The sequence below is a fragment of the Ovis canadensis genome, chromosome 25 (assembly GCF_042477335.2).
Source record: "Ovis canadensis isolate MfBH-ARS-UI-01 breed Bighorn chromosome 25, ARS-UI_OviCan_v2, whole genome shotgun sequence".
NCBI classification, from domain to species: domain Eukaryota; kingdom Metazoa; phylum Chordata; class Mammalia; order Artiodactyla; family Bovidae; genus Ovis; species Ovis canadensis.
The window spans coordinates 36,545,822-36,559,422 of record NC_091269.1 but is presented as its reverse complement, the minus strand read 5'-3'; positions in this window follow the sequence as shown (position 1 = coordinate 36,559,422).

Below are 13,601 nucleotides of genomic sequence, written 5' to 3'. Positions count from 1 at the left end.
AAAGTCCCTGCTTTAAAAAAAAATTCATTAATATTTAAATAATCAATTTTCCATTCTGAAAATTTACTCCAAATGGAAACTTTGAGATCCACGGCCTCTGTTTTTTTTTTTTTTTCTTTCCTGTCAACTGCCTTATCATGAGACTCTCATTGCTAAACATCCCCTAATTCTCACTGAGGCAGAGTAAAAGGCAGGGTAGGGTAGAGGCCAAGTCACTGTGTCCCCCAGGTTTCTTATTTCTGGTCCCTCAGCCTCATGCCAAAGACCACCTGTCACAAAATGGGGTTTCTCCTGGCTCTCCAAACTCAGCAACTGTAGCTCAAGTGATTTCTAGATTCCTATTCCAACCAGGAGCCCCGAGGAGGTGCGAGCAGAAGTGGCAAACTAGAAAGCACATGCGGAAGATCCCTCGTGGCTCCTTGGATCCCAGGGGAGCTGTCTGCACAGTGTGTGCAGATCAGAACTGATCAGCTGCTGGGGCAGCAACTGTGCAGAGTCCAGGGACCAGGGCTTGGGGTGGGTGGGGAAACCCTGTCTTTTCCCTCATAGGGGAAACCCTAGGGGCCTGGCATATCCTTTGGGGGAAGTCTCTTCTAGAATGCCAGCCCTGTGCGTGAAGCTCAATCTTCACTTCTATCTGTCCACTTTATAAAGGCTTCCCTGTTGGCTCAGCCTGTAAAGAATCTGCCTGCAATGCAGGAGACCTGGGTTCAATCCCTGGGTTGGGAAGATCCCCTGGAGAAGAGAAAGGTTACCCACTCCAGTATTCTGGCCTGGAGAAATCCATGAACTGTATACTCCATGGGGTTGCAAAGAGTCGGATATGACTGAGCGACTTTCACTTTCACATCCACTTTATAAAACCAAGCCAGCACAATTCAGGACCCACCTTCTCCCCTCACAGAGCCACAGAACCACTTTTTGATGAAGTATCTGTGAAGTAATTCTCAGTGTATTCTGATGGAAATGAAAATTTAGCTGCTGCTAAATGCAACCTCCTTCATCTTTAGTAGGCTGCACAAATGCATTTTTTTTTCCTTCCTTGATTTGGTTAGATCATCTTTGCTCAGAAAACTGAAGATGATAAATATGTACAGAATCACTGTTTATAGGTCTACAACTACAGTAGCCAAATATTTTATTCATCCTGAGTAAGTCCCCAGGACTCACTAATTCTATCAGTTGACTGCTAGAGCAAAAGTTTGGACTATGTTTCCTTTAGTTTTTATTGAGTATCAGCCAGTTGATTGACCTGTCCGTGTTTATTAGTCATTCCTCACAGCCATGACACAGTGCTAGGTGTAGGGTAGAAAGGTGTACCAAGCTACGAAGGACAGGGTCAAGTCTGGGAAATGAGTGATCTTCAAGTGCTCTGCCTCATCTGATCCCCAGCACCACACCCATGACTGTCCCTCCTCTTCTTGGGACCCCAGAGCAACATTTTTCAACATTTAGAACATTTGTTTGATAATACCTACCATGACCTTGCATTCTTTTTCTTTGTGCCCTTGCCTTACCTCTTTTCCTGGACTAGCGGTTTCAAGAGACAGGATACCATCTAATTCATATTTTATTCTCTGTAATCTCTGGTGCAGGGTCGAGCACACATTAGGTCTCAAAAATATTTAGTGGATTATTTTGCCAGCACTGCCCTCCCCTCAATTCTTCTTTTTTCCTTCTCTTTTCCCCCTCAATTCTTTTTTTCTCTTTAAGATTTTTTTTGATGTGGATCTTTTTTTTTTTTAATTTAAAGTCTTTGTTGAATTCGTTACAATGTTTCTTCTGCTGTATGTTTTGACCCCAAGGCATGTGGGATTTTTAGCTCCCTGACCAGGGATAAAACCAGCAGCCCCTGCACTGGGAAGCTAAGTCTTAACCATTGGAACTTCATGGAAGTCCCTGGCCCCCCAATTCTAACAGATAACATTTGTAAAACTGTCTGGTATTGTTCATTTCTAACACTTCTGATTATTTTGGAACATGGTGATAAAAAAAAAATTGACTTCTTTCTTTGCACATTCGTTTTTAAAAATTTGTGGTGTGTTTAAATAACCAGGTCCCAATTAGGCCAACCTATAAGAACTAAAAAGCCTCTTGATGAAAGTGAAAGAGGAGAGTGAAAAAGTTGGCCTAAAGCTCAACATTCAGAAAACTAAGATCATGGCATCTGGTCCCATCACTTCATGGGAAATAGACGGGGAAACAGTGGAAACAGTGTCAGACTTTATTTTTGGGGGCTCCAAAATCACTGCAGATGGTGAGTGCAGCCATGAAATTAAAAGATGCTTACTCCTTGGAAGGAAAGTTATGACCAACCTAGATAGCATATTGCAAAGCAGAGACATTAGTTTGCCAACAAAGGTCCGTCTAGTCAAGGCTATGGTTTTTCCAGTGGTCATGTATGGATGTGAAAGTTGGACTGTGAAGAAAGCTGAGCACCGAAGAATTGACGCTTTTGAACTGTGGTGTTGGATAAGACTCCTGAGAGTCCCTTGGACTGCAAGGAGATCCAACCAGTCCATTCTAAAGGCGATCAGCCCTGGGTGTTCTTTGGAAGGAATGATGCTAAAGCTGAAGCTCCAGTACTTTGGCCACCTCATGAGAAGAGTTGACTCATTGGAAAAGACTCTGATGCTGGGAGGGATTAGGGGCAGGAGGAGAAGGGGGCGACCGAGGATGAGATGGCTAGATGGCATCACCGACTTGATGGACGTGAGTCTGAGTGAACTCTGGGAGTTGGTGATGGACAGGGAGGCCTGGCGTGCTGCAGTTCATGGGATTGCAAAGAGTTGAACACGACTGAGCGACTGAACTGAACTGAACTGATTCTTGATTGACTTATTCTTGATTTTAAAGAAAAGTATGTAGACTGTAGTTTCATTTCTATAGCCCAAATTAAAATACATCATTGAAATGAAAGTAATCCGACAAGAGTGCCATTAGTGAATTCAAAGCCAAATGTTGATAATAATGGTATTTACTTACTGAAATTTAGCAGTATTCATTCAAAAACAACACACAGCCTTAAGTACCTTAGACCAAAGAACACAAGTAGCTTTAAGTTTCTGGACTCTGATTGGGCAGAAAATAATTTCTTTTCCACTTATTAACTATCTCCTTTCCATTTTATTATATATCATTTTAACAGGACAGCCATTTGAAAGAGTTCATGGAATCCTAAGATCTTACCTGAAGAGTGAAAAAAGATAAATCACCATTATTTACAAAAGTTAAAAAAGATCCCAGTAGTTGCAACTCAGTTAAGCCTACTTTTAAGCATCTCTCATGTATATATCTGAAAAATGATTTGTTCCATCCATTTGCAAATGCCTTGGCATAAGCAAGGCAATAAGATTCAATCAAAAAGATTTTATAGAGGAAAATCCCTGGTAGTCCAGTGGTTAGGACTGTTAGGACTCTGAGCTTACAGTGCTGGGGGCATGGGTTCCATCCCTGGTTGGGAAACTAAGAGCCCACAAGCCAAGTAGCATGAACAGAAAAACAAACAAGAAAACAGGCTTCATGGAAAACAATTCCCATCAGAATTATCTGACCTTTTCCTAGGAAGAGCAGAGCCTGATTTTTTTCTCTGTAGAAAGAGGGAGGCCTCTTCTATGGGCCTAATCTGCTTTGCTCTATCATGATTGGAGATGCTGCATTACCTAGAAAATCACAGTCCAGTATGGAGTGACGTTGAGGCTGCAGCCCTTGGGCTCCCCATATAGCCAAAGCTGCATGGGGCCTTAGACGTCACATAAGCTAATACCCTCTTTTTACAGATGAGGCAATTGGCACTCAGGGAGGGAAAGCGACCATTCTAGGCAGTGGATCCCAAACCTTACTGATTGTGGCTTACTCATGCCATTAATTCAGCAAGTGCTTATTTCACATTCCTCTATGCTAGCACTGTTCTTGGTTCTGGGCACACAGTGATGGTCAAAAAATGTGTGGTCCTTCCCCTCATGTATGTTCAGCACCAAGAACAGTGCATAGTAATGGACAGGATGAATGGGGAAGGGTGGGGAAGGCCAGGAAGGGAAGGCTTGTGCTGAGACCTGAATAAGATGCCTTTTGGGCACCTTAACAGAATACCATAAACTGTGTGGTTGATAAACAACAGAAATTTTTTTCTCACAGTACTAGAGGCTAGGAAGTGCATGATCAAGGTGCCAACAGTGAAAGCCCACTTTCTTTTATTACTATTATTAATTTTTATTGGGATATAGTTGCTTTACAACGTTGCGTTAGTTTCTGCTTTCAGCGAAATGAGTCAGTTACATGGATACATATATCCACTGTTTTTTAGATTTTCTGCCCATTTAGGTCCCCACAGATCATTAAGCAGGGTTCCTTGTGGTAAACTATAGGTCCTTATTATTTATCTGTTTTATACATAGTAGTGTGTATATGTCAGTTCCAATCTCCCAGTTTGTCCCACCCCAAAAGCCCACTTTCTGACTTACAGATGGTTTATCTTTTCACTGTGTCCTCACAAGGTAGAAGTGAGGCAAGGGAGCTCTCTGGGGTTTCCTTTATAAGAGCACTAATTCCATTCATGAGGACTCTGCCTTCATGACCTAAGCCCTATTCAAAGCCTCACCTCTTAATACCATCACTTTGAGTATTAAGTTTCAACATCTGAATTTGGATGGGGGGGTGCACAAAAATTTAGTTTATAGCAGAAGAACTAGATGTGGGGTGATCAAAGGGTCAGGGCAGGAACCATTCTAGATGAAGAGAGGAGCACACAGGTTCTTGAGATGGGAAGGAGCCTAAGCTGCTGAAGAGGGGACTGAATTTAGTGAGCCTGGGGAAAGAGGAAGGAGATGTGATTAAAGGGGAGGTCAAGGCCAAGTCATGTGAGGGCATATAGCGGGTGGTAAGGAGTATGGATTTTTAAAAATTTTAACAGGCAATCAGATTCTTATCAAATTCAGCTTTTTGAAAGGGCATTTTCTCTGTTGTTGTGATTGTTTTAGTGCAGATTCTTGGAACTAGGATTCTGATGAGCCAGACCCAAAGATGGACTAGCACCGTTACTGGCCAGTTTCTGGGTCTTCAAGTCAGCTCCTTCCAATGTATTGACTCCCTTGCAACCCTTCAGGGCAAGAAATGAGAGGGGAGAGCCGTGTTGCCCATTGGACAAACAAGTTGAAATGGGCCAAATTTTAGCCACAAACACAAAAGATTTTACCTAAAAATACTATTGCAATCATCTCTGAGCAGACTGTGACACAGGTTAGCTAAGTTTGGGAAAAAAAAAAAAAACCAACAACCATCAAAGCCTTCTGTTGATGAAGCTGGTAAATTTGTCTCCTCCCCTGGTCAGGCTGGTCACCCCAGTAAGACGTACCCAACCACACTTAGCCATTCCACAGAGATGAGAATCTCTTCTGATTGCACCATAGGCTGATAATCCGGAGAGTGGTAATCAGTGAGTCAGTTGCCAATCTCACAGAAATGAGACAGATGAGGACGACAGGGGCTGGACCCAAAACTGCCTTCCGTGACCTGGAAGCCTAGGATCTGGTTGTTGATGTTGAACTTCATGCTACCCAGTCTTCACCCACTGGGGATAAAATGGCATGGAGGAACAGAACAGGGTCAGTACGCACCTGGGGAACAGAGATATGACCTAAATGTTACCTGGCCACCAGCCATAAAAATGTCTCAGGGATTTCACAAGTGTTCACATGCCTGGGCCTTCCCGACCAGGAGTTGAGGCTTGCAATAGACAGACAGAGCTCCCAACATCAGCACCAGGAGACTTGGCTAGGAATGCTGGCTCTGATTCCTCATTACCTGTGTGACCTTAGGTAAGACATTTAGCCTCTCTGGGTCTCACTTGGCTTCTGTGTACAATAGAGAAGAGAACGTGCCCTTGCCAACATCATGGGGTTGTATTTCAAGGCCCAAAGGAAGTAACATTTATGAAAAGGACTTGGAAAGGGTAGAGTACCAAATAAAATGTCTTGTTAGGCTTTATGATCACTGGGAAGTTTGAGGAATTAGGAAATTCATCAGAGTTGAGGTGGATGGTGAAAGGATCAAAAGGCAAAAATTCTAAGGATACTATAGAAATGGAGATTTTTCCATGTGAAACAGAAAAGGTTGAGAGCTATAGTCCAGCCTGTGACTGGTTCTGCTCAGACTATCATGACTGATTTCTTTCATGACTCCAGAGGAGAAAATAAAATTAATTACATAATTAAAAGGGGGTGTTTTCTTTCTCTGAAAAATGTCTTTCAAGGATGTTAAACACCGGAATGTGTTACTAAAGCACGTTTGGTATTCTTTCTCTAGTGACCTTAGGAGAGATTTGTACCTGGGTATGGGTGGCCTAAACATATTTCTGGCTGAAGACAGGGAAGAAACTACAGAGGTTTCCTTGCCTTTTTTTTTTTTAGTTCATGGAATTAAATTCATAGGAATTTTCAGGCTGTAAGCTACATAAAGACAGGGAATTCTGCTCACTGATACATCCCAAGCACCTAGCATAGTACCTCTAAGTCCTTAATAAATATTCACTGAATGGATTAACAAAACACCATGAACTTGTTCCGATATCTGAAAGCAAGACAGGCCCATCCCTATACATTCATTTGCTCTCTGCTTCACCTGTCTAAACCAGCCCCAGCCACAGAACATTGTGAGCTGGCTCTATACATTCAGAGCAGTGGCTTCCAACCCCAGGGATTTTGCACAGAGTGGATGAAGTCAAGCCCACTCTGGCTCAACTGGAACTACCCAGCTTTTACCTAAGATACCTACATATTGGGATTCCAGATACTGTTTTTCATTTCAGGGGTAACATTCCACCCAAGTTGCCATTATAGGAGAGAGTTTTGAATGGCAAGCCCAAAATGCAGGAAAAGCAAGGAAATAGGCCTCCTTTTAAAGCAGCTTCCATTCCCAAGATTTCTGAGTAAGAGATGAAGGGACTAAAGTGATCAACCTGGTCACGTCTTTGGTGTTGTTTCATAAAAGCCAAACAGAGAGAAGAAAGGATCTAAATTGTTTTCATTTTCCTCTTTTTGAAGTTTCCACCGGCTGTTGATTAAATAATCATATTTTTAAAAAGCAGTCTTTCAAATTTGAAAAGGCTGGGAGTTGCCAGGTCCCTGAGGAGGCTCTGATTGTATGCTTACAAGGCCATTGATTGGAATTGTTCTGCTACCCAGTGGCGAATGCATTGTGACCACAATATTCTCTCAGGTACAACAGCTTTTGAGCAGAAACATGCTTTCTAGTTAATTATTAGGATCCAGGAAGGAGTGTGACCCCGTGTCTAGGCCTATTATTAGCGTCAGGAGAAGCAGAACTGCCAAGCAAGGACTTTTTCCAAAGGCCCCAGTGCGCCAGTAGACACCTTCTCCAACCCCATCTCCAGATGAAAAGGAGAACACAGGTCTGGACCACCCTTCAATGTGAGGAGGGATAAAGAGACCTCTTTGAAGGGCTTTAGGACTGGTCAGCAAGCAAACAGGTCAGAAATTCAGTTCAATACCTGGAATCACAAATGTCACCTTCTATCACATCCTGATCTACATTCACCTCTGACAACAAGCTCTAGCATCCCAAACTATCACCCTGGGAGGCAACAATTAGATGTGACGTGAGCGTCCCACTTCTGAGAACACATCTTTAGTCCTTTTCCTTTGATTCACCCCAATTCTCTGGCTGAGGGCAGCTGAGGTAGACAAGTCCAGTGCCAGTGTAAAGAGGTGCAGAGAAGTTGAGTGGCTTGCCTAGTTCATGGGCTAAGGCAGGTACTAGGAATGCAAGTGTTGGAGTCAGATTGCGTGGGGTCACGTCTTAGCACTTTTACTTAATTAGCTCTGTGGTGAGGGCTTTGGTGACTGAGTTTCCTCATTTGCAAAGTGAAGAGATTAATGCTATCTGCTTCCTGGGGTGGTTGGTAGACTAATAGATAAGGGAACAGAGTCAGCAAAGTGCTGAGTACCCTGAAAAGTGAAAAGTGAGAGTGTTAGTCATCCAGTCATATCTGACTCTTTACCACCCAGAGGATGGTACCACCCAGAGGATCCTCTGTCCAACGGATCTCCCAGGCAAGAATACTGGAGTGGGTAGCCATTCCCTTCTCCAGGGAATCTTCTCCATGCAGGGATCAAAGTCATATCTCCTGCATTGTGGACAGATTCTTTACCATCTGAGTGACGAAATGCTCAATAAATATTAAGCACTATTATTATTACAATTGAGAATATTATTATTTTGGAGAGACATCATTGAGCCCACCCTAGTCTGGTGCTTTTCCCACTAACAGTGCTGCACTCAGCAAGCTGCTGGCATTCCCCTTTAACCAATGCTGTCCCTCTGCCCCTACCACTTTCCTAACTCAAAACAGTAAGAACGTAAACTCTTTTTAAACATTGTGGACTTTTTTGACTGTTGTTTAAAATTCTGGGTAGGAATGAGGGGACCTGATGGTTCTACATCTTTGTGGCACGTAGTTAAGACATCATCAGATGTGGGGAAAGGCTGCCACCAGAGGCTTGAGTGGCAGAGTGGAGCACACTCAGCTGGTCTCTCCCAGCATCAACCACCAACCATCAGTCAGTTGGCAAGGGCAGAACTGGTAAGGGAGTCTTGGGGTTCCTTGCCCTTAGTCCTTTCCATTCACCAGTGACTTGTGTCACTTTGCATCAGTGAGGAAGGGAGGAGTCAGGAAGGAGGGCTGGATGCCTTGAACAGGGCTCAGGGTAGATGTCTCTGAAGTGGTTCTCACTGCTGGCCGGCTGCCACCACATCAGTGGCACCCCCTAAGCTTATATTAGAGTGTGGTGCTCAGAACTGGATGATTTAAATCTCCAACAAAGAGCCCACCTGAGGACAAACCCTTCAGCAGATGTTTTCTGAGGTCCATATCTTTATTCTGCAATCCAACATCTTCTGGGGAAAACATCTGTGGACTGGGTAGAAATAGTTACTTAGGAGTTCTTGGATAAGACAGCACGTGAAAATCTCAGAAGGCCAGGTTTCATTCCCTTTCCCTGCTGGGAGGGTGTACTTTGGGTTTCTCTCCAGAACTCTGCTTAGTGGAGCACAGACAGGGAGAACACCATTCAAGGTCCCTGCCTTCAGGGAATTTATAAAGGATTTGAAAAAGTAACAGCATAGAAAATAAGTGAGACAACAGAACGAGGCAGGTCCCCTACATGGGTGACACCAAGGCTGAGAATATCTCTTTTCGAGCCCTATCTCCAGATTTTGGAGGTCATTCACTAATCCACTCTTCCAAAAACTAAAATTTCTGTTCCACATTTCCAAACTTCCTTGAAAAAGCAACACTGTTACTGTTATGTGTTTTGATCTTTCTAGGGAAAAAAGAGGGGGGCTAGGGTGTTGTGTCAATTCAATTATTGGAATGTGGAACTTGGCTTTCCAAGTTTAGATGACGTTTTCCAGAAGGATAGAGGTTGTTATGAGTTCCATGCAAATCCACGCTGCTTTCTGGATTAGCTTTTCTCATCATTATTCTTGGAAGTGGAAACTCAGAATTTAAGAATAAATATTACCAATACCTCACATATCAATATTTGTAATGTAGCTACTCTTATGCTTTTTATCAGCTTTATCTTAGTCATCTGTAGGCTGCTCTGCACCACATGATGTATCAATACTTGAAAGATGTGGGCTCTGGCAATGGAGAGAATAGAGTTCATATTCTGGCTCTGCCACTTCCTTACTTGGTGGATTTGGGTACCTCCTCTGAGCCTTAGTTCCCTCATCTGTAAAACAGGAATAAATAGCCTTAATTTTCAAGGTGGTTGTGAGGAATAAAGCAGTGAACTGAGAAAAACACAGTTCAGTGTCTGTCTGCCAAATGGGTGTTCCATAATAGTGATACTTGAATAGCTAACAGTATGCACTGTGCTTCGTGTATATCACTGTATTGAATCCTTAGTACACTCATGAGGTGGCACCAGTGGCAAAGAACCCACCTGCCAATGCAGGAGACATAAGAGACATGGGTTCGATCCTGGGGTCGGGAAGATCCCCTGGAGGAGGGCAAGGCAACCCACTCCAGGATTCTTGCCTGGAGAATCCCATGGACAGAGGAACCTGGCGGTTGGGTGGGGGCAGGGGGGTGGGGCTCTAGTCTATAGGGTCTCACAGAGTCAGACATGACTGAAGTGACTTAGCACATAGCATGCACACACGCCCATGATATATATAGATATTTTATATATACATATATATGTAATCATTTTGTCCACTTTATTGTTGAGGAAACTGAGGCACAGAGAAATTATGTAACTTAGTTAAGAACAAACAGCCAGGTACTGTCAGAGTTAGACTTTGAGCCCATGATCTATGATCTGAACCCAGAGCTCGAAATATCAACCACAAGAAATGGTGACCATTCTTATCAAGATTATTCAGTTGAAATATGAAATGTTTGGGGCTTTCTCTCTTTTTTTTCCTTTTAGGAATTAAAAATAAATCTATTTGGTTGCTCCAGGTCTTTATTGCAGCATGTAGCATCTTTAATTGCAGCCTGTGAACTCTTGAGAGTTCATGTGAGACCTAGTTCATGTGAGAACAGTAGCATGTGAGACCTAGTTCCCTGGCCAGATCGAATCTTGGCTGTTGGGAGCAGTGCAGAGTCTTAGCCACTGAACCACCAGGGAAGTCCTTCTTTTTTATTTAAATACTGAGAAAACTGCTCTGACAACTAGATGCACTGATTTGCCCCGTCCTTTTCTCAATGCAGAAAGAAAGCTTCCATAGTACATCTGGCATCATTTGGAAAAACAAAAATTGCTTCCTGTAACCTGGTAATGGAAGCAGACTAGTTTATACGTGCTTAAAAAATCCAGGAATTTCCCTTCCAAGGGTTTTAGAAGCTGTGGGTCAGAAATTATAGATGAAGATTAAATATAAATTTCTCTTTAAAAATTCCAGGAATTTCCTATAGTGAACTTCATTTTTTGTACAATTAGATATATAAGCTGAAAGATTTTAAACTTAAAGGCATAAAAAAGTGTGACTTGGGATGGATATTTTGCTTCGGGCCTTAATGACTAGATTGACAGACTATCACCTATTAACCCCGACCCTAGGTTGATATGCAGCTTGTCATAATGGTGATAAATAATGCACTGATTTACCTTTTATTCTTTGCCAGCAATGGTAAAGTGATCTGTAGATTTGACATGATGTGTTTCCACTAGAAAGACTGCACTTCTCCACTCTATTCATTTTAAATGGGACAAAATTCACATTGTCTGTCATTTCAGTATGGAGAAATTGACAACTAAGGAACATTATTTCATTAAGATTGTCACTGAAACAGAATGCTGATACCAATAAGTATTTCTGTATATGTTCTCTCTTCTTGATGAAATTTTGTTGGCATGCTGCAGAAGCTGAGTGGTAAAAAAAAAAAAAAAAAAAAAAAACTCAAATGTAAAAATTATAATGCCACTGTCATTATCTGGAAAAGATAATGGCAGAGAAAAGAAGAGTCATAGAAGTTAAAGTCTTTTGAAGGGTGAGAGAAGGGCAGGGACTTTCAAGGAGCCTGGCTGGATTGGCAGCCCTTCGCTCCGGTGTACTAGGCAACGAAGGCAGCCTGGAGGTTTCCACCCACGATGAACTTTCTTTATTCCACAAATGCACTTTGCTTCCCTGCATCTCTGGGTCTTTTTCATACTGACTCTTTCTCCCTGAAATACTCTATCCACGGACCTTCCCCTAAGCCTCACACATTCTTCAGATCTCTGCTTAGAGAAGCCGACCTAGATTCAATCGGATCCTTTGTCCTTTTTTCTTCATTGGGGTCAAACATTGTCATTGTTTACAATTGTATATTTGTGTGATTGACTGCAAGCTCCAAGGGCCTGGGAACTAGGCTTAGTTTTAGGGATCTGTAGCCTTTGGCATAGCGCCTGACACATAGTAGATGCTAGAGAAATATCTGTTGACTTACGACATGCGTGCGTGCTAAGTTGCTTCAGTCTAAAGTTCACCTTAAAGGAACCTCTGCTTAGGCCAGTACTGCTGCTACTACAAAATAAGATCATAGGGGTCTTACTCCCCATCCAGATTGTTTGTACCAATGACACATGAATTTGGCTACATGTTGGATGGTGTGAAGCAAAGATTCTCTCAGGCTTCACAACAACTTTGGCATAATCTCAGTTTGGTTTACAGTTCCTGAGATTACCAGATTCATAGTGAGATGCTGAATGCGGGAAGGCACTTAGCAGTTTTCTCAGTACAGAGGGGCACCTTTAAGAAAGGCTTGGCTGGATGGCAGAGTTGGCAATTAGTCTGTTCATCACTGAGGTTCACAGGGCTCTGCTTTTTGAGTTCAGGATTCACACCCTTGTGTGTGTCCATAGTTAAAGGCAATTATGTTTCACTCCAATATCAGTGTTAGAATGGAAGTGAGTGAAAATGACATGACAATAGGGATAGTTTATAAAAATGTTTAAAAATATTTCCTAATAAATCAAAATACAAATGTTAACAAGTTATTTGTGACATGCCTCAAGGCTGATTTAGTGATTCTCAAGTCCACACTGTGGAAAAAAGCTGAAAACCACTCAGTGGGTAGACCTCGAGGGCCAGCCAGGACCCCCAGGCTGCCTCCCTTCCTCCTCACCCCCATCACGGGGCAGGCCTAAGAGACGCCTCTGCTTCCTTCCTCTTGTACTCTCTGGGTCTGGAATCAGGACAAAGCAAATCAGAATCTGGCATCAATTTGCTACTCTTTATAATAACACTGATCCATCTTGGAGCATTCCATTTACTTGAGCATTCTAACAAGTTTTAAAGAAAAGAATTTATTTGTTCAGCTTTTGATCAGAATAAACTCAACTGCCTAAAAGTAGAGACCACGGTACATCTCTGTATTCAACTGCCATCTTCCGCCTTCTTCCCCTCCCAGGCACAGGATCTTACTCTGTAAACACCTTTACGATTTTGTCTCTGCCTTTCCCCCCCGCCCCCCCCTCTCACACTTCTTCTTCACTCCAGGAAGGATACTGTGGGATTGGCTTCTCTTATTACAAGGGCTATTAGTATGATAGCTTTGTGAGAACCTGGTCACTTCATTCATAGCACGGCCTAGGAAAGCACAAGAACTCAAATTCTTCCTTCAATCTGGGGAGAGGGGTATGTCCATGACAGTACCTTGTCCCATGTTCTTGAAATCCCTGACTTCAGCTTTCCTCTTTTCCTCAGAAATGCCAAAGGAAAAAGATGAAGCTGTCGAAAGTGACCTGTTTCTTTCCTAATGGGCTGAACCAGGCTCCCAGTCCTCGAAGAGCCGTTCTCTTTCTGGAATTGTGTTTTCCGTATGAATAATGTAGCATCCAGAGCACTGTACGTACAGTCGGAAGACCCGGTTGCAAGTTTGGACACCACCACTTATCAGCTGTGCTACTTAGGCAAGTTACTTCAGCTTTCCGAATTTATTACCCATCCTCAGGATGGCTGCCTTGAGATGAGTATGCCTGGATTTTATTCCATTATTACTCTTAAAAGGGGCCGAGGGAGGCAGAGGGAGAGAGAGGAAGAGAAGGACAGAGGGAGAGAGGGAGGGAGGGAGAGAGAGAATCTACTGACCC